At 43.1% G+C, this 21586-nt stretch overlaps 1 pseudogene; it reads left to right on the top strand.

Annotated features, from left to right (window-relative positions):
• The first annotated feature begins 2869 nt into the window (after positions 1–2869).
• The window catches only part of LOC113893408, a 41718-nt pseudogene continuing 23001 nt past the window's right edge, over positions 2870–21586 (top strand).

Here is a 21586-nt window from a genome sequence, read left to right as displayed (position 1 = left end):
CACAAATATATATGAATATAATATATATACTTTTTGTTACACTTGATAAAGCATTGGGAAATAACATCAAAAAACAGAGATGGAGAAATTAGAAAACATAAATTAAATGAGAGCACTGAATGTGAAATGAAACAAACTAGGAAAAGATCGTATAATCCAGTTATTTTTAAACATGGCTGCTCATTAGAATTACATCTGAAGCTTTGGGGGAAAAAAATAATACCTGGGCACTTGTATTTCTCAAAAAATTCTAAGATAATTCTAATGCACATCTGGATTTTAGAAACTGATTACAGATTTTTCTCTTAAATGTAGTTTTAGTGATATAGAAGTCTGTTACTTTCTGTTGACCAATCATGATACAGTGATATTAAAATGAATAATAGTTACATAACCACAATAGTAAAAGATGTTTATCAGTTTTCACAATCAATAGTCAGACAAAAATGAAAGATAATTACAATTGCAGGCCATAATAGAAACATGACTAGCCTAACAAGATAAAATAATTACATACAATTTGGGCAGTTAAATAGAGAGATGTGGTAAGTGGAAGTGCATACATGCACATGTTTTCATCCACCCAGCAGGTCTATTTTTGGATATGAGCACAGGTCCTTCATTTTCATTATTAATAAAAGTAACTTATCATGAACTTTCAAGACCCTATTTCAATCCTTTACTCTCACTTCAGTATCTGAGTCTAAAACATCTGAGTAAGCATCACAGGACATCTCCCTGTGTCTACTGTCTCTTCACCTCCTCCTCTTGTATAGTTATTTCCTTCTGAGAATGAGCTTACACAGGTTTATGGACTGAACTGTGTCCCTCCATAACATATATCTTAAAGACCTAGCCCCACAGTGATTGCGTAGGAGATAGGGCCTTTAGGAGGTATTTGAGGTTAATTAAAGTCAGAAGGATGTGGCCTTAATTTAACAGGTGACATTACAGGAAGAGGAAGAGACAGGCCTCCCCCCCTCTCTCTAAGTGCATATGTCCAAGGAAAGGCCAGGTAAGCACACAGTGAGAAAACTGTGGCTTGCAGCCAAAGGAAGAGGTTATAAATGAGCACTGCCTTGCCAGCACTGTGCCTTGGACTTACCACCCTCTAGAACTCTGATAAGATAAATGTATTTCTGCTGTTTAACCAGCCAGTCTGTGCTGTTTTGTGGTAGGTGCTGGCTTGAGTTGTCTACACACCAGGATCTTCTCCAGTTCAGCATTTCCCCAGATGTTCCCTCTGTAATGTACCACTTCTGTCTCCAGAGCACATGGGGTGGGGTGGAGACCTGAGCAGTGTGAATGATGCCCCAGGGATCAAGTCTCTTTAGACTATAAGAAACATTCTCACGTTCTGACCCTAATTCAGAGCTAACGAAGCCAATTCATGGTCACAGGAAACTCACTTCTCAGTTCCCAACTGGAAGATACCACCTGGGAAAATGGGTGAGACTTGATATAACAGAGAGAAGTGGTTTGGGTCCCAGTTCCAGGTGGGACCAGGCAGCAGACCTGGTCACACAGGAAGGAGTCTCTTTTGGATGAAGCAGTGAAGGCTCATGTGTAAATCTCCAGCTTGTTCAACCCCTGTCTTCTGACTCTGGAGGGAAGCCCTACATTAGTCATATGTTGTTGTGCAACAAACTATTGCTGAACTTGGCAGCTTAAGTCAGAAAACACCTAGTATCTCACACTTTCTGTGGACCAGGAATTGACATGGTTTACCTGGGTCTCTGACTCATGAGGTCTCACAAGGATGCAATCATCTGAAGGTTTAACCAGGGGTGGATATTATCCAAATGTACTCACCTGGATGTTGGCAGCATTCAGACCTTAATGGACTGTTGACCTGAGAGTCTCAGTGCCAGGCTGTTTGTTGGCTAGTGACCTCCCTCCATTGCTTGTCATGAGGGGTCTCACCATGAGTAGGTCACAAAGTGGTAGCTGTCTTCATTACAGCAAGAGAGAGAGTAAGATAGATAAACAAGGGGAAACCACAGTCAATTGAAACCTAATCTAAGTGACTTCTCATCACTTTGACCAAATTACGTATCTTCAGTCAGTTCAATTCTGTTCAGTCACTCAGTCTTGTCTGACTCTTTGCGACCCCATAAATCGCAGCACGCCAGGCCTCCCTGTCCATCACCAACTCTCAGAGTTGGTACATATACCAAACTCATGTACATCGAGCTGGTGATGCCATCCAGCCATCTCATCCTCTGTTGTCCCCTTCTCCTCCTTCCTCCAATCCCTCCCAGCATCATGGTCTTTTCCAACGAGTCAACTCTTCGCATGAGGTGGCCAAAATATTGGAGTTTCAGCCTCAGCATCAGTCCTTCCAATGAATATTCAGGACTGGTCTCGTTTAGGATGGATTGGTTGGATCTCCTTGCAGTCCAAGGAACTCTCAAGAGTCTTCTCCAACTCCACAGTTCAAAAGCATCAATTCTTCGGTGCTCAGCTTTCTTCACAGTCCTACTTTCACACCCATACATGACCACTGGAAAAACCGTAGCAGATGCATGTTGTTAGGTGTATTTTTTTGGAGGAGGGGGATTACAGAAGGATGTGAGGACCAGACTACAGGAATAACTGGGACACTTGAGAGCCTGTTACCCTAGCCCTCTGTTCCTGAGCTGGATGAGATGCTCCCTATGGACAGGAAGGGAGAGGGAGGATTCCTCCCTGGATTCTGGGCCATGAGCTGTAACTGAGATGGTGAAGCTGGGCCCCTGTTCTTGGGCACATCTACAGGGAGGGCAGCATCCAGAGTCTCTGAAGGCCTGTCCTCAGTGGTGTCCCTGGAGCTGGTTCTACAGGCTCTTGAGAAATACCTGGCGCCTCCCTTCCTGCTCCAGGTTCAGTGATGGCACATTGGGAGCTTCGAGTTGGCCATGGTGAGAATATTTATACCACAGAAGTCAATAAATGTTATTCACAGGGATGTTTTTTCCCGAAGAGAGGAGATTTTTTTTTAATATTTAGCAGAACACCACTACACTGTCTCCTAAAATCTCTCCTGTGTCCTATGTCTGTATCTCTCTTGCAGCTCTGGAGCTGAGACTAATGGATGAAGCCCACAGCTGTGAGGGAAGAGTGGAAGTGAAGCACCAAGGAGAACGGGGCACAGTGAATGACTACAACTGGAACACGAAGGAGGCAGCTGTGCAGACAGCTGAGGTGTGGACCTGAAGTTGATGCTCCCAAAGGGGCTAAATTTGGACTAGGAATTGGACCCATTTGGTTTCAGTATATTTACTACAAATGGACAGAGTCAGCTATCACTGAGTGTACTTATCCTCTTGTTAAAGACCATCATCCTGAGGGCCATTCTCATAACAAGGATGCTGGAGCAGTCTGCTCAGGTAAGCCTTGTCTTGTCTGGGAATGGGGTCCCAGCAGGTTAGTTTCAGTTTTAGTCCCAGAGTAAATACGAGCATATGGATCACAGACTTTAGAACATACTTGGGAGAAGATTGTACTCACACTGTGATTTCTTGAAAGTTAGGTGCTCAAAGCAACATAAAGACTTGCTAGTCCCTGGAGAGAAAGGCTCCAGACCCATAGTCAGTGGTCCCTCCAGTCTCTGTGATGTGTCATAGAAGGCAGGGGGCTGAGTTCAAATGTTTCATGCAGGTACAACTGCTGGGTTGATCATCTATGAATTAGGTTCATCCTGGTAGCTTGTTGTTTTCTTGCATGAGATGGCCAGACAAGTGTAACTAAAAGAGAGGATATAGGAGAGTTGCAAGCAAGCATAGTTTATTATACTCACAGTTCCTAAAGAGAGTATCATCAGGTGGGTATATGGGGGAGGTACCAATAGAACAGGCTCAGCCCAGAAGTGGTGATGTAAAATGGAGTGTGAAGACCCAAGAACAAGTGACAATGCTAAAAGTCAGTGTGAAGTTATAGAAAGTAAGGTGTGAGGGCTTTCACTGGTGAAAGGTCCTTAGGTCTTTTTGAAGGTCCTTAGGTCTCAGAGGAGGACAAGATGGGTGAGTTGGACAGGATCTAGTCTCATCACACTGGTGCACCTGCTCACCTGGGTGGGGAGCTCACATCCTATTTATGGGGATGCTAAGGGATCAGGAAAACCTGAGGTTTGACAATTACAACACGAAAGCTCGAGCAAAGCTAATGTCAGTAAGGTTAGGAAAACTTGAAATGATACAGAAGAAGGTCCCAGTGTTGTCTACATGTAATTGTCTGGCGACAAGGTGGCAACTAGAATGTGATTGGGTAGTCAGAGTATTTGATAGAGATGTTCCCAGTTGTTATCAGAATGTTTGCTGAATTTTCAAGGGCATAATCCCACCACAATAGCTGGAATGAGGAAGATATTACCAGATATCACAGCAAAGTCCCTAATAGAGGTGGATGGGTCTCAGGAAAGGATCAGCCCAGCTGCTGAGATGGTGGGACAGGGGAACTCTGAGGACATCTGCAGTAAGTTCTTAGCAGGCACAGTTAATCAGCTCTCTGTGGTTTGTTGGGGAAGATCACTGGAAAGTGATCTTTTTCAATCTCGTGTTTAGCAGATCTTTGTTGATACTCTTGAAGCTGTTAAGAAAACAATTCTTTTCCTTTTATAAAACTCCTTTATTGAGGTTATGACTGATATGCAAAAAGCTATACATAGTTAATATTTACAACTTAATGAGTTTGGAGACCTGTATACATCTATGAAACCATTTCCACAATCTACGCTGTAAACCTGTCCATCTCCTCATCAGTTTCCTTCTGTCCTTTTTATTACAATGTTACCATTAAACATAATTATTGTCAAAGGACATTTGAGTTTCAGTACGAATTTTTGTTTTAAGAAAACCTATTTTATAACATTTCAAGTAATGCTGGAGCCATTTCCAGCAAAATGGTGAGATGATGATAATGTAACAACTGCAGGAGAGAAGCCTGGGATCACCCTCCAGGTCAGCTCCCATCCTAGGAGATGAAATGATGACAGTAAAATGACAATGTCTTTGTGTTTCTAAAATTTATTAAGAGGACTCCAGTTATGCCCAGAGATGTTTTGTTTGTGAAAAGCTGATTATTATTATTATTTTTTAGCTGTTTAAACATTGATCTTTGTTGGGGTGGATGGAAGCTGCCAACCCTACATCATCAGTTTAGGGATATAATGTTCTGGGGCTTTACTATTTAAAAAATAGTTTTTCAAGTATAGAGTTTTAGATGGCCTTTCTGGGAATAGCATGAGAAAATGGATCACAGCCTTTTGTACATTCTGGGTGAAAACTCCAGTGATTCCTTGAACATTAGGTGCTCAAAGGAACATCAAGTGTTACTTATTTCTGGATAGAATGTCTCCAGACCCATTTTCCCTGGTCCCTCCAGTCTCTGTGATATGGAGGCAAGGTAGTGAGCTCTATTGTTTCATATGCAGAGCTGATGGATTGGGCCTCTATGAATTAGGTTCACCAAGGTAGCCTATTGTACTTTTCCATGAGATGGTAAGACAAGTGTGATTATAAGAGGGGATAGAGGAGAGGTCAGGAAAACAAAGTTTATGATATTCGCAGATCCTAGAGAGACATCCTACAGAGTTTTATCAGGTGGGTACAAGGCGGGAGGTGCCAAGAGATCAGGCTCAGTGAAGCAGCTGTGACACATAAGAGAGTGAAGACCCATGGAGAAGTGATAATACCTGGGTCAGGGTGTAGTTATACTATGAAATGGCGTGAGGGGATATCATGGGTGCATTAGAAGGTCACTAGATCACAGGGGCGGAGAAGGCAATGGCACCCCCACTCCAGTACTCTTGCCTGGAAAATTGCATGGATGGAGGAGCCTGGTAGGCTGCAGTCCATGGGGTCGCTAAGAGTCACATGCTACTTCACTTTCATTTTTCACTTTCATGTATTAGAGAAGGCAATAGCAACCCACTGCAGTGTTCTTGCCTGGAGAATCCCAGGGGCGGGGGAGCCTGGTGGGCTACCGTCTAGGGGGTCACACAGGGTCAGACATGACTGAAGTGACATAGCAGCAGCAGCAGCAGGTCACAGGGGAGGAAAAGATGGGGGATTTGTGTCAGGGGCTAGTCTCATCAATCTGGTTCATCTGATTGCACCAGTCACCTGGGTGGGGAGCTCACATCCTATTTGGGGGGATGTTGAGGGAACAGGAAAACCCGAGGTTTGACAATTACAACACAGAAGCTGAAGCAAAACTAAGGGCAGTGAGGCTAAGAAAATTTGAAATGATACATAATAATGGCTCAGTCTTGTCTAAATGTATTTGACCTGAACCAGGTTAGAAACTAGAATGTGATTGAGTGGCACAGTGTTTGCCAGAGATGCTCCCAGGTGTTATCAGAATGTTTGATGAATTGTCCAGGATATTAACCCCATAAGAATAGTTGGAATTGAGGTATAAATTATCAGATATCACAACCAGTTCACTAATAGAGGTAGTGGGTCATAAAAAGGATTATGCCAGCTGCTGGGAACCCTGAGGACACTTGCACTAGGTCCTTAGCTACCACAGTGAATCAGCTCTTGGGTGTTAAGTTGGGGAAGATCACTGGTAAAGTGATATTACCAGCCTTCAGAATTATGATAAGATAAATACATTTCTGTTGTTTAACCAGCCGGTCTGTGGTGTCTTGTGGTAGGTAGCCTGAGCCTTCTAATACAGACAATCTTTTCCAGTTCAGTATTTCTCCACATGTTTCTTTCTTTGATTCACCACTCCTGGTTCCAGAGTGAAGTATATATGGGGCTGGGCATAGACCTGAGCAGGTGAATGATGCCCCAGAGACTGCATCTTGTTAAATTTTAAGAATTATTTCATTTTCTGACCTGAATTCAAAGCTAATGGTAATAATTCAAGGTCTCAATTGAGAATTGAGGAAACTCAATTCTCAGTTCCTGACAGGAAGGCAGGAACCTGGGACACTGGGTGAGACCTGATATGACAGAGAGAGGTGGTTTGAGTCCCAGTTTCAGGTGGGACCAGGCCTCAGACCTGGTCACACAGGAAGAAATCTCATCTGGATGAAGCAGTGAAGGAACTCGTATAAACCTCCAGTTTGTTCACCCCCAGTCTTTTGATCCTGGAAGAAGCCCTATATTAGTTATGTGTTGTTATGCAACAAATTAGTGCTGAACCTGGCAGCTTAAGTCAGCAGACACCTAGTATCTCACACTTTGTGGGGGCCAGGAATGGACATGGCTTACCTGGGTCCTCGGACTCATGATTTCTCATAAGGATGTGATCATCTGAAGGTTCAACCAGGGATGGAGATCGTCCAAACATACTCACCTAGATGTTGGCAGCATTCAGAACTTGGTGGACTGTTGAACTTAGAACCTCAGTCCCTGGCTGGCTGTTGGCTACAGTCCTGCCTCTGTTCCTTGTCATGTGAGTCTCTCCATAAGTTTTCACAACGTGGTGGCTGGTTTCATTAGAGCAAGAGAGGAAGTAAGACAGATCAATGATGGAGGAACCAGAGACATCTTGAAACCTAATCTCTTAAGTGACTTCACTTAGGCAAATTTCTTTTGTTAGATGCATGATACTAGGTATATTCGGGGATTACATGGGGATTACACAAGAATGTGAACACAGGTAACAGAAACATTTAGGACACTTTAGAGCCTGTTACCCCAGACCTCTGTTCCTGAGTTGGATGAGATGCTCCCTATGGACAAGGAAGTAGAGGGAGGATTCCTCCCTGGATCCTGGGCCATGAGCTGTAACTGAGATGGAGAAGCTGAGCCCTAGTAGCCTTGGGCACATCTACAGGGAAGGCAGCATCCAGTCTCCGAAGGTCTGTCCTCTGTAGTGTCCCTGGAGCTGGTTCTACAGGCTCCTGAGAAAAACCTGGTGTGTCCCTTCTTGCTCCAGGTTCAGTGATGGCACACTGGGGGCTTTAAGTTGGCCATGGTTGGAATATTTTTACCACAGAAGTCAGGAAGTGTTATTCACAGAGGTCAGTTTTCAACATCTGAATTTTCTTTTAGTACTCACCAGTAAACTACTACATGGTCCCCTAAATCTCTCCTGTGTCCTGTGTCTGTGTCTGTCTTGCAGCTCTGGAGGTGGGGCTGAAGGATGGATCCCACAGCTGTGAAGGGAGAGTGGAGTGAAGCACCAAGGAGAATGGGGCACAGTGAATGATCACAACTGGAAACTGGAGGAGGCACAAGTGGTGTGCAGACAGCTGGGGTGTGGAGCTGCCACTGATGCTTCCAGAGGGGTTCCTTTTGGACCAGAGATAGGCCTCATTAGGTTTCATTCTACTTACTGCAATGGGAAAGAGTCAGTGCTCATGTCCTGTACTTATCCTATTCTTAAAGACTATCATCCTGAGGGCCTTTCCCATGACAGGGATGTTAGAGCAGTCTGCTCAGGTAAGTCCTATCTGGTCTTGGAAGGGATCCCCAGTAGGAAAAACCCTAGTCTCATTCCCAGAGTAACTATGAGACTATGGATCACAGAGTTTAGAACATTCTTGAGTGAAGGTTGCTTTTACACAGTGATTCCTTGAACATTATGTGCTCAAAGCAACATAAGGTTTTGCTTGTCCCTGGAGACAAAGGCTCCAGACTCATGATCACTGGTCCCTCCAGTCTCTGTAATGTGTCACAGGATGCAGAGATGTGAGCTCAAATGCTTCATGCATGTACAGCTTCCAGGTTGGACTTTTATGAATTAGGTTCATCATGGTAGCTTTTTGTATTCTTTTATGACATGGTCAGACATCTGCAGCTGTAAGGAGGGATACAAGAGAGATGCAGGCTAAACAAGATTTATTTTGCTCATAGATCCCAGAGAGACAGGTATCATCAGGTGGGTAATGGGGGAGGTAATGATAGACAAGGATCAACCTAGCAGTGATGACTGCAGGAGGGAGTGGATACTCACGAGCAAGTGACAATACTTGGGGTAAGGGTGGAGTTACACAAGGAAAAGGCACAGGAAGATTTCACTGGTGCATTTGAAGGTTTCTAGGTCACAGTCAGGGGAGGACAAGATATGGGACTTGTGGCAGGGGCTAGTCTCATCACAGTGGTGCACCTGGTCACCTGAGTGGGGAGCTCACATCCTATTTGTGGGGTTGTTTCCACAAATAGCTCACATCCTATTTGTGGAAAATTCTTAAAGAGATGGGAATACCAGACCATCTTACCTGCCTCCTGAGAAATCTGTATGCAGGTCAAGCAACAACGGTTAGAACTGGACATGGAGCAATGGATAGGTTCTAAATTGGGAAAGGAGTACATCAAGGCTATAAATTGCCACCCTGGTTATTTAACTTATATATAGAATACATCATGTGAAATGCCGGGCTGGATGAAGCACAAGCTGGAATCAAGATTGCCTTGAGATATATTAATAATCTCAGATATGCAGATGACACCACCATTAGGGCAGAAAGCAAAGAGGAACTAAAGAGCCTCTTGATGAAAGTGAAAGTGGAGAGTGAAAAAGTTGGCTGAAAGCTCAACATTCAGAAAACTAAGATCATGGCATCTGGTCCCATGACTTCATGGCAAATAGATGGGGAAACAATGGTAAAAGTGTCAGACTTTATTTTGGAGGGCTCCAAAATCACTGCAGATGGTGACTGCAGCCATGAAATTAAAAGACGCTTGCTCCTTGGAAGAAAAGCTATGACCAACCTAGACAGCATTATAAAAAGAGACATTACTTTGCTGACAAAGGTACATCTAGTGAAAACTATGGTTTTTCCAGTAGTCATGTGCAGATGTGAGAGTTGGACCATAAAGAAAGCTAAGCACCAAAGAATTGATGCTATTGAACTGTGGTATTGAAGAAGTCTCTTGAGAGTCCCTGGACTACAAGGAGATCAAACCACTCAATTCTAAAGGAAATCAGTTCTGAACAGTCATTGGAAGGACTGATGGTGAATATGAAACTCTAATACTTTAGACACCTGATGGGAAGAAGTGACTCATTGGAAGAGACCCTGATGCTGGGAAAGGTTGAAGGCAGGAGAGGGGGACGACAGAAGATGAGATGGTTGGATGACATCACCGACTCAATAGACATGAATTTGAACAAGCTCTGGGAGTTGATGGACAGGGAAGCCTGGTGTGCTGGAGTCCATGGTGTCGCAAAGAGTTGGGCACAACTGAGTGACTGAAATGAGCTGAACTGAAGCTGCAAGAAAATCCAAAGTTTGACAATTACAAATGGTGGAGCAAACATAAGAACAATGAAGTTAAGAGAGCATGAAATAATACATAATAAGGCTCAATCCTGTCTAAATGTATTTGACCTAAGCTGAGTTTAAAACTAGAATGGTATTGTGTGGTCACATTGTTTGCCAGAGGTGCTCCCAGAAATTATCAGAATGTCTGATGAAGTTTCCAGGGCATACACATGTGAGTGCTCATTTCACTCTTTGCCACCCAATTGTCTGTAGCCTACCAGGCTCCTCTCTCCATGGGATTTTCCAGGCAAGAATACTGGAGTGGATTGTCCTACCCTCCTCCAGGAGATCTTCCTGGCCCAGGAGTTGAACCTCTGTCTCCTATGTCTCCTGCATTGCAGGTGAATTTTTACAGCTGAGGCATTGGGGAAGCCCATACATGACATGAATTGCACCAAAATAGCAGCAGCAGCAGCAGCTAAATGTGGAAGATAATATCAGATATCATGGCAAAGTCATTAATAGAGGTGGTTGGGTCTCAGGAAAGGCTCCTCCCAGCTGCTGAGGTGGTGAGACGGGGGAGCTCTGAGGATACCTGCAGTAGGTCCTTCTCCAGCGCAGCCAATCAGCTCTCTGTGTTTTGTTGGGAAAGACCACTGGTAAAGTGATCTTTTCCAATCTCACCTTCAGCAGATCTTTGATGATACTCTTGAGGCTGTTAAGAAAACAACTCTTTTCCTTTTTAATAGCTCCTTTACTGAGGTATGACTGACATACCAAAAGCAATACACAATAAATATTTGCAACTTTTGACTTTGGAGATCAGTGTGTGTGTATATGTATATATATATATATATATCTGTGTAATCATTCCCACAATCTATGCCATAAACCTGTTCATCTCCCCAAAAGTTTTCTTCTATCCTCTTTAATACAGTGTTATGATTAAAAATAATTATTTTCAAAGGGCATTTGGTTTTACTTAGGAGTGTTTGGTTTAAGAAGTCTTGTTTTCTAGCATTTCCAGCATTCTCCTTATTGTCACAATGTCCTAATCATGGTTCCAAGTGTAGATAAACATGTGGAAACACTACAGGAAGACTTGCTTGATTTTGACAAATCAGAAATGAATAAAAAATGGACTGAACTGTTAAAATTTTGAGCCATATTGGAGCTTCTCATGTTACCATTTTAAGAAAATTTATGCTTTGTTATTAATTCCAGGTAGGATATTCTTTAAAATATAAGATTTGAGAGTGCTCTGGCATTTATTTATTTTTTTAAAAATTAAATTTATTTATTTTAATTAGAGGCTAATTACTTTACAATATTGTACTGGTTTTGTCATACATCAACATGAATCCACCATGTTCATGTGTTCCCCATCCTGAACCCCCCTCCCACCTCCCTCCCCATACCATCCCTCTGGGTAATCCCAATGCACCAGCCCCAAGCTTCCTGTATCCTGCATCAAACCTGGACTGGCAATTCATTTCTTATATGATATTATACATGTTTCAATGCCAATCTCCCAAATCATTCCCCGCTCCCTCTCCCACAGAGTCCAAAAGACTGTTCTATACATCAGTGTCTCTTTTGCTGTCTCCCATACAGGGTTATACCATGATTGCAGTTTCTACTCTCTGATCACCTTGCTATACTGTATACTCTGACATTTTCATGAAGTATTCCAGTTTTCTTCTATTAATCTCCTCTCCAGTTTCTTCCTACAGGTTTGCTTTTTCTATATTTTCAGGAACATGTGTTAGTGCTGGCAAGTAAACCTAGCAGTAATTCAGCAAAGATAAGATTAGAATAGCATTGTTATTCTAATTTTAATAAGGTCGATATTTTCATTATTTTAATTGAAATTGAACTCTTGGAGTTTTTTCCTCTCAGTTTGAGGAGTTTATGGAAGAGAAATTTTATCCTCTGTAGTGAATTGTTGGAAGTCGTGAACTGTGTTTAGGAGGAATCCAGTTGTAGAAACAATGACATGCTACAGCCAATGGATTCACAAAGAGCTGGACACGACTGAGCAGTTGAACAACAACAATAATGTAGAGGAGCTTGTATGACATAAAGAGTAGACTTCAGGTGGTTCTGGAGAAAGATTTGTGAGGTGCTTCACTAGTTGAAAAAGACTGAGGTACTGAGGTACAGAATGGGGAAGGGCTGAATTTGCAAGAATTGCTGGAGGGAAGACTGGCATTTCTGATGCAGGCCAGGTCAACTCCCACATTCACCACAGCCTCTGTGCTACGTTTCCTTCCTGCTCTTACTCCTTCCCGCCCTTTCTTCCTTTATCTGGATGTGGGAGTTGTTTCTGAGCTCTGTGGAAGTGCTGGCCTTTGAAAGTTGGGGTACTTTTTGTAAGCACTTTTTATAATATGAAATCTATTTCTTTAGCAAATATAAAATTTCTCCTATATGTCTCTCTCTCTCTCTTTTTTTGGTACCAGATTTAACCCATCCTTCTTAAATTGGAGAATTTCCATTTTACCTGCAGCTTTGGTCTGACATTTTGTTCTCACCTTGTCAGCTCTTTGTCACTTTTAAGGTGATTTTTTCGGGATTTATTCTACTTTGTTTTCAGCAGACAAAATAGCTTCAATACCTAGCTTACCATAATGCGATGATCTCTCGGAACTTATCACAATAATGAGATCATCTACTTGTTTGTTTGTGTCCTCAACTAGGTAAAAGGTACATGAAACCAGGAACATGGTCTTACTATTTTCTGCATTTACAGCACAAGATGTGCCTCCAACATAAAATTTTAATACTAACAAAGGTACCTTCTTTTGTACTTTTACTATCCCATTTCAATCCTCTACACTCATCTCAGTGTCAGATTATAAAAAGTCTGAGTAAGCATCACAGCATGGCTCCCTATATCTACTGTATTATTTACCTCTTCACCATTATCTTTATTTCCTTCCTAGATGAGATGTACAGGTCCATGGATGGAACTATGTCCCTCCAAAGTTCATATACTTAAGCCTTACCCCTCACAGTGACCAAGTAGGAGACAGGGCCTTTAGGATGTAAGTAAGCATAAACAAGGTCATAAGGATGTGGCCCTAATGCGATATGTGACCTTATGAGAAGAGGATGAGATGCCTCTTCCTCCCTCTCTCCAGATGCTCATGTAACTGGAAAGCCCAGGTGAGCACACAGTGAGGGAGCCATGGCCAGAAAGTCAAGAGAAGAGGTCTCACAATGAGACCTTGTGAGCACCTTGCCAGCACATTGATCATGGACTTACCAGCCTCCAGAACTGTGATAAGATAAATACATTTCTGTTGTTTAACCAGTCAGGCTGCTGTATCTTGTTGTGACCACCTGCCTGAGCCGACTACACACCAGGATCTTCTCCAGTTCAGCATTTTCCCAGATATTCCCTCTGTGATGCATCACTTCTGTTTCCCTTGTGTGAGAGCACATGGGGTGGGGGATGGGGTAAGGTGGTGGAGACCTGAGCAGTGTGAATGGTGGCCCAGGGATCACATCTCATTAGAATATAAGAAAGAGTCTCACTTTCTGACCCAAATTCAGAGCTAATGGAACCAATTCATGGTCACAGGAAAGTCAGTTCCTGACAGCCAAGCAGGAGCCTGGGGCATGGTGTGAGAACCTGATGTAACAGAGAAAGGTGGTTTGGGCCCCAGTTCCAGGTTGTAGGAACCCCCAGTGACCACGCAGCAGACCTGATCACACAGGAGGAAGTCTCATCTGGATGAAGCAGTGAAGGCTCATGTATAACCCTCCAGCTTGTTCAGCCCTGTCTTCTGACTCTGGAGGGAAGCCCTACATTAGTTGTGTGTTGTTCTGCTACAAATTACTGCTGAACTTGGCAGCTTAAGTCAGCAAACACCTGGTTTCTCACACTTTCTGTAAGCCAGGAATTGACATGACTTACCTGGGTCCCCTGACTCACGATGTCTCACAAGGATGTAATCATCTGAATGTTTAATCATGGATACATATTGCCAAAAGTGCTCACCTGGCTATTAGCAGCATTCAGTCCTTGGTGAACTGTTTAGCTGAGAGTCTCAATCCTTTGCTGGTTGTTGCCTAGAGGCCTTGCTTGTTTCTTTGTCTTGCTAGTCTCACCATTCACAGCTCACAGCATGGCAGCTCGCTTCATTAAAGCAAGAGAGAAAGAGTAAGATAGGTCACCAAGGGGAAACCAGAATCACCTTGAAACCTAATCTAACTGACATCTCAACACTTTGTCAATTGCATTTGTTAGATGCATGTTACTCGGTACATTTTAGTCAGGAGATTACACAAGGACATACGTACCAGGCAACAGGAATAACTTGGACACTTCAGAGCTTATTACCCCAGCCCTCTGTTCCTAAGCTGGATGAGATGCTCCCTATGGACAGGGAAGGAGAGGGAGCATTCCTCCCTGGATTCCAGGCTGTGAGCTGAAACTGAGATGGGGAAGCTGGGCCCTAGTAGCCTTGGGCATATTTAAAGAGAGGGCAGCATCCAGAGGATTTATTTTAAAAAATACTTGTCAGTATACTACTACATGATCTCCTAAAATCTCTCTCATGTCCTGTGTCTGTGTCTGTCTTGCAGATCTGGGGGTGAGGCTGAAGGATGGAGCCCACAGCTGTGAGGGGAGAGTGGAAGTGAAGCACCAAGGAGCATGGGGCACAGTGAATATTCACAAGTGGAGCATAGAGGAGGCAGCTGTGGTGTGGAGACAGCTGGGGTGTGGAGGTGCTGTTGATACTCCCAAAGGGGATAAATTTGAACTAGGAATCGGCCCCATTTGATTTCATCATATTTACTGCAAAGGGCCAAAATCGGTTATCACAAAGTGTAGTTATCCTACTGTGAAAGACCATCATCCTGAGGGCCATTCCCATGACAAGGATGCTGGGGCAATCTGCTCAGGTAAGAGCTCTTTGGCATATAAAGGAATTTTATATGGGTTTGATGGGTTTCCTCATCAGGAGAAACCTCAGTCTCATTCCCAGAATAATTATGAGAATATGGATCGCAGCCTTTAGAACACTCTTGGGTGAAAATTCCAGTGAGCCAGTGACTCCTTGAATGTTAGGTGTTCAAGGGAGAAGAAGGGCTTGATTGTCCCTGGAGAGAAAGTCTCCATACCCATTGGTCACTGGATGCTTCAGGTCTCAGTGGTGTTCATAGGAGACAGGGAGGCAAGGTCAAATGCTTCTTACATATATAACTGCCAGGCTGGACTTCTATGAATTAAGTTCATCATGGTAGCTTGCATTCTTTCATGGGGTGGTCAGACATGTGCAGTTACAAGAGGGGATTTGGAGGGGTGCAGGAAAACAAAGTATTTTATACTCACAGGTCCTAGAGAGACAGAGTACCAGCACTGGGTACAAGGGAGAGGGATCAATAGAAAAGGCTTAAACCAAGACTGCTGACCCAAAATGGGGTGTGCAGACCCATGAACAAGGGAAAGTACTGGAGGTCAGGTGGAGTTACACAAGAAAAAGACATAAGGGGATTTCCATGGTGTATTTGAATGTCACTAGGTCATAGTCAGGGGAGGACAAGAAGGGGGTTTGTGGCAGGGTCTAGTCTCATCACACTGGTGCACCTGCTCACCTGGGTGGGGAGCTCACATCCTATCTGTGGAGATGCTGAGGCTGCAGGAAAACCTGATACTTGACAATTGCAACACAGAAGCTAGAGCAAAACTGAGAGCAGTGAGGATAAGAGAACTTGAAATGATACATAATAAGGGCTCAATCCTGTCTAAGTGTATTTGATCTGAGCCAACGTGGATATGCCAGCAAATTTGGAAAACTCAGCAGTGGCCACAGGACTGGAAAAGGTCAGCTTTCATTACAACCCAAAGAAAGGCAATGCCAAAGAATGTTCAAACTATTGCACAATTGTACTCATTTCACTCACTGTCAAAGTAATGCTCAAAATTCTCCAAGCTAGGTTTCAACAGCACATGAACTGAGAACTTCCATGTATTTCAGCTGGATTTAGAAAAGGCAGAGGAACCAGAGATCAAATTGCCAATATCCATTGGATTATAGAAAAAGCAAGATAATTCTAGAAAAACATACATTTCTGCTTTACTGACTAGGCTAAAGCCTTTGACTATGTTGATCATAAGAAACTGGAAAATTCTTAAAGAGATGGAAACGCCAGACCACGTTACCTGTATACAGTTCAAAAGCAACAGTTAGAACAGGACACAAAACAATGGACTGACATGGACATGAAACAATGGTTTTAAATTGGGAAAGGAGTACATCAAGGCTGTATGTTGTCACCTGCTTATTTAACTTCTATGCAGGGTACATCATGCCAGGCTGGATGAAGCACAAGCTGGAATCAAGACTGCTTGGAGAAATATTAATAACCTCAGATATGCAGATGACACCACCCTTACAACCAAAAGTGAAGAGTAACTAAAGAGCCTCTTGATGAAGGTGAAAGAGGAGAGTAAAAAAGTTCGCTTAATACTCAACATTCAAAAAATGAAAATCATGGCATCCAGTCCCATCACTTTATGGCAAATAGATGGGGAAACAATGGAAACAGTGAGAGACTTTATTTTCTTGGGCTCCAAAATCACTGCAGATGGTGACTGCAGCCATGAAATTAAAAGATGCTGGCTCCTTGGAAGAAAAGCTATGACCAACCTGGACAGTATATTAAAAAGTAGAGACATTACTTTGCCAACAAAGGTACATCTAGTAAAACTATGGTTTTCCCAGTAGTCATGTATGGATGTGAGAGTTGTACCATAAAGGCTGAGCATCAAAGAACTGATGCTTTTGAACTGTGGTGTTGGAGAAGACTCTTGAGAGTCCCTTGGACTGCAAGGAGATCAAACCAGTCAATCCTAAAGGAAATCAATGCTGAATATTCATTGGAAGAACTGATGCTGAAGCTCCAATAATTTGGCCACCTGATGCAAAGAGCTGATTTATTAGAAAAGACCCTGATGCTGGGAAAGATTGAAAGCAGGAGGAGAAGGGAACAGCAGAGGATGAGATGGTTGGATGGCATCAACGGTTCAATGGACATGAGTTTGTACAAGCTCTGGGAGATACTGAAGGAGAGGGAAGCCTGGCATGCCGCAGTCCATGGGGTTGCAAAGAATCAGACATGACTGAGCGACTGAACAAATGAACAAAAGCTAGAAATTAAAATGGCATAGGATGGATACTGTATTTGTCAGAGATATTTTCAATTGTTACAGGAATGTTTGATGAATTGTTCAGGACATTAATCACCTGACAATAGCTGGAACTGAGGAAAATATTATCATGTATCTCCACAAATTCTCTAGTACTGGTGGCTGGTCTTGGGAAAGGATCATCCCATGTGATCAAATGGTGGGACAGGGGGGCCCTGAGGACATCTGTAGTAGGTCTTTAGCAACCGCAGTCTATCAGCTCTCTGTTTTGTTGAGGAAGATCATTGGAAGAGTGATTTTTTTCCCAACACTTTTAGCAGATCTTTGATGATACTCTTGAGGACTCAAGGTTGCTAAGGAAACAGTTCTTTCCTTTTTAAAAACTCCTTTATTGAGGTATGCTGACATTAAAAATACATAGTTAATATTTACAACTTGATAAGTTTGGAGATCAGTATACATCTGTGTAATCATTACCACAATCTATGCCATAAACCTGTTCATCTCCTCAAAAGTTTTCCTTCATCCTCTTTATTACAGTGCTCAGATTAAAAATAATTGTTTTCTAAAGGCATTTGATTTTAGTTAGGGATTTTTAGTTTAAAAAACTTGTTTTCTAGCATTTCAAGTAGCTGCCCTTATGGTCACAATGTCATGATCATGGCTCCAACTGTAGATAAACTTGTGGAAACACTATAGGCAGCACTGCCTTATTTTAATTAATCAGCGAGTGAGTAATAATGGACTGAGCTTTTGAAATTTTAAGCCATATTGGAGCTTCTAATGTTAACAGTTTTAAGAAAATTTATGTTTTGATGTTAAGTCCAGGTAGGATATACTTTTAAAATATCAGGATTTGAGAGTGCTCTTCTGGCATTTAAACCTGGACTGTGGTTTTTACTCCCTGATCACCTTCCTCTAGCTTAGGCTCTGACATTTTTATGAACTGCTCCAGTTTCCTTCTATTAATTTTTGTCATTAGGTTCCTCCTACTGGTTTGTTTTTTCTGTATCTTCAGGAACATCTGTTAGTGATGTGATGGTAAGTGAACGTGGTGGTGATGCAGCAGAGCTAAGATCAGAACAGCACAACTTTTCATTACTTTAGTTGAAATTGAACCCTTGGAGTTTCTTCCTCTCCATCTTAGGAGTCGGATATGCAAGAGAAATTTCAACCCCTTCCAACAGAGTATATTATTGGAAGTGATTAACAGTGTTTGGGAGAACTGTGGTTGTAGAAACAATGACCCGAGAAGAATATAAAGGAGCCTGTAGGAAATGAGGAGTAGATTTCAGGGGGTTCAGGAAAAAGATTTGGGAGGTTTTTCACTAGCTTAAAAAGACTCAGGTACTGAGGTGCAGAATGGTGAGGGGATGAAGATGCAAAGACTGCAGGAGGGGAGGGTGTGATCACACACCCACACATTCATCACAGCTTCTGTGTTACACTTCCTTCCTGCCCTCATTACTTCCTGCCCTCTCTTCCTTTATCTTGATGTGGGAGTTGTTTCAGAGCTCTCTGGGTATTTTGGCCTTTGAAGGATGCAGTTTTCTTTGTGAGAACTTCTTATATATGAAATCTATTTCTTTAACAAATATAGGACAACTCCTATATGTCTGTCTGTCTGTCTGTCTGTCTCTCTCTTTTTTTTTTTTTTGGTACCAGATTTAACCCATCCTTCTCAAACTGGAGAATTTCCATTTTACCTGAAGCTTTGGCCTGATATTTTGTTCCCATCTTGTCAGCTCTTTGTCACTTTTAAGGTAATTTTTGTGAATTTATTCCACTTTGTTTTTGGCAGATGAAATAGCTTTAATACCCAGCCTACTGTTAATGATATGATGTGTTGGAACTTATCACAGTAATGAAATCATCTACTTGTTAGTTTGTGTCATCAACTAGATAAAAGGTACATGAAGCCAGGAACAGGCTTACTATTTTCTGCATTTACAGCACAAGATGTGTCTCCAACATATAATTTTAATACTAATAAAATTACCTTCTTGTGTACTTTTACTATCCGATTTCAATCCTTTACACTCATCTCAGGATCGCAAGATAAGAAATCTGAGTAAGCATCACAGGATGGCTCCCTGTGTCTAATGTCTCCTTCACCTCCTCCCCATATATCTTTATTTCCTTTCTTGATGAGACTCTCAGGTCTATGGACTGAACTGTGTTGCTCCAAAGTTTATATATTGAAGTCCTACTTCCCACTGTGACTGCACTGGAGATAGAGCCTTTAGGAGTTAAATGAGGTTAAATATAGCCATATGGATGTGGCCTTAATCCAATATGTGACATTATAAGAAGTGGATGAGACACAGCTTCCTCCCTCTCTCCAGGTACCCATATCCTAAAAGGCCAGGTGAGCACACAGTGAGGGAGTCGTGGCCTGCATGCCAAGAGAAGAGCACTCAGAATGAGACCTGGCCAGCCCTGTGACCATGGACTTACCAGCCTCCAGAGCTGTGATAATAGAAATACATTTCTGTTGTTTAGCCAGCCAGTCTGTGGTATCTTGTTGTGATCACCTGCCTGAGCCAACTATACACCAGGATCTTCTCCAGTTCATCATTTCCCCAGATGTTCCCTCTGTGACTCACTACCTCTGTTACCAGAGTGAGAACACATGGAGCAGGGCGGAGACCTGAGAAGTGTAAATGGTGCCCCAGGGATCAAGTCTCATTAGATTATAAGAAGATTCTCATTTGCTAACCTGAATTTAAAGCTAATGGATCTGATTCAAGGTCTCAGGAATCTCACTTCTCAGTTCTCAACAGGAAGGCAGGAGCCTGGGACACTGGATGAGACCTGATGTGACAGAGATTATTTGGGTCCCAGTTCCAGGTGGGACCAGGCCGCCGACCTGGTCACACAGGAAGAACTCTCGTCTGGATGAAGCAGTGAAGAAACACATCTAACCCTCCAGCTTGTTCACTCTGGTCTTCTGACTCTGGAAGGGAGCTCTGCATTAGTTACATGCTGTTGTGCAACAAGTTAGCACTGAACTTGGCAGCTTCAGTCAGCAAACACCTAGTATCTCACATCTTCTGTAGGCCAGGAATGGACATGGCTTACCTGGGTCCTCTGACTCAGGATGTCTACAAGGATGCAATCATCTGAAGGTGCAACCAGAGGTGGATATCTTCCAAACATACTCACCTTGATGTTAGCAGCATTCAGGCTGTGGCAGACTGTTGAGCTGAGAGCCTCTGTCCCATGCTGGCTGTTAGCTAGAGGCCTGCCTCCAGTGCTTGTCATGAGGGTCTCTCCCTACACTGCTCACTATGTGGCAGCTTGCTTCATCAGAGCAAGACAGAGAGAGCAAGACAGGTCAATGAGGGAGAAACCAGAGTCATCTTGAAACCTAATATAATCGACATTTCATCACTTTCGCCAAATTCCATTTGTTAGACTCATCTTACTAGATACACACAAGTGTGGGGATTACACAAGGACATGAATACCAGGTGGCAGGAATAAGAGGAACACTTCAGAGCCTTTAACACCAGCCCTCTGTTCCTGAGCTGGATGAGATGCTCCGTATGGACAGGAAGGAGAGGGAGGATTCTTCCTCGGATCCCAGGCCATGAGCTGTAACTGAGATGGGGGAGCTGGGCCCTGGTAGCCTTGGGCACATCTACAGGAGGGAAGCATCCGGAGTCTCTGGAGGCCTGTCCTCAGTGGTGTCCCTGGAGCCTGTTCTACAGGCTCTTGAGAAACACCTGGTGCTTCCCTTCATGATCCAGGTTCAGTGACGGAACATGGATGCTTAGAGTTGGCTAGAGTGGGAATGCTTATGCCATAGAAGTCAACAAATGCTGTTCACAGGGATTTTTTTTTTTCAAAAATCAAAGTTTTCACATGTTAATAATTATCAGTACTCCACAGCATGCTCTGCTAAAATCTCTCCTGAGTCCCGTGTCTGTGTTTATCTTGCAGCTCTGGAGCTGAGGCTGAAGGATGGAGCCCACCCCTGTGAGGGGAGAGTGGAAGCGAAGCATCAAGGAGTATGAGGCACAGTGAATGATCACAACTGGAGCATGAAGGAGGCAGCTGTGGTGTGCAGACAGCTGGGGTGTGGAGTTGCTGTTGGTAATCCCCAAAGGGCTAAATTTGGACCAGGAATTGGACCCATTTGGTTTCATTATATTTACTGCAAAGGGCAGGAGTCAGCTATCACCAAGTGTAGTTATCCTGCTGTGAAAGATCATCGTCCAGAGGGCCATTCCCATGACAAGTGTGCTGGAGCAGTCTGCTCAGGTAAGTCCTGTCTG

Source organism: Bos indicus x Bos taurus, chromosome 5 (genome assembly GCF_003369695.1).
Source record: "Bos indicus x Bos taurus breed Angus x Brahman F1 hybrid chromosome 5, Bos_hybrid_MaternalHap_v2.0, whole genome shotgun sequence".
Lineage (NCBI taxonomy): Eukaryota > Metazoa > Chordata > Mammalia > Artiodactyla > Bovidae > Bos > Bos indicus x Bos taurus.
The sequence above is the reverse complement of the archived record's forward strand: the minus strand, read 5'-3'. Positions and strand labels throughout refer to the sequence as shown.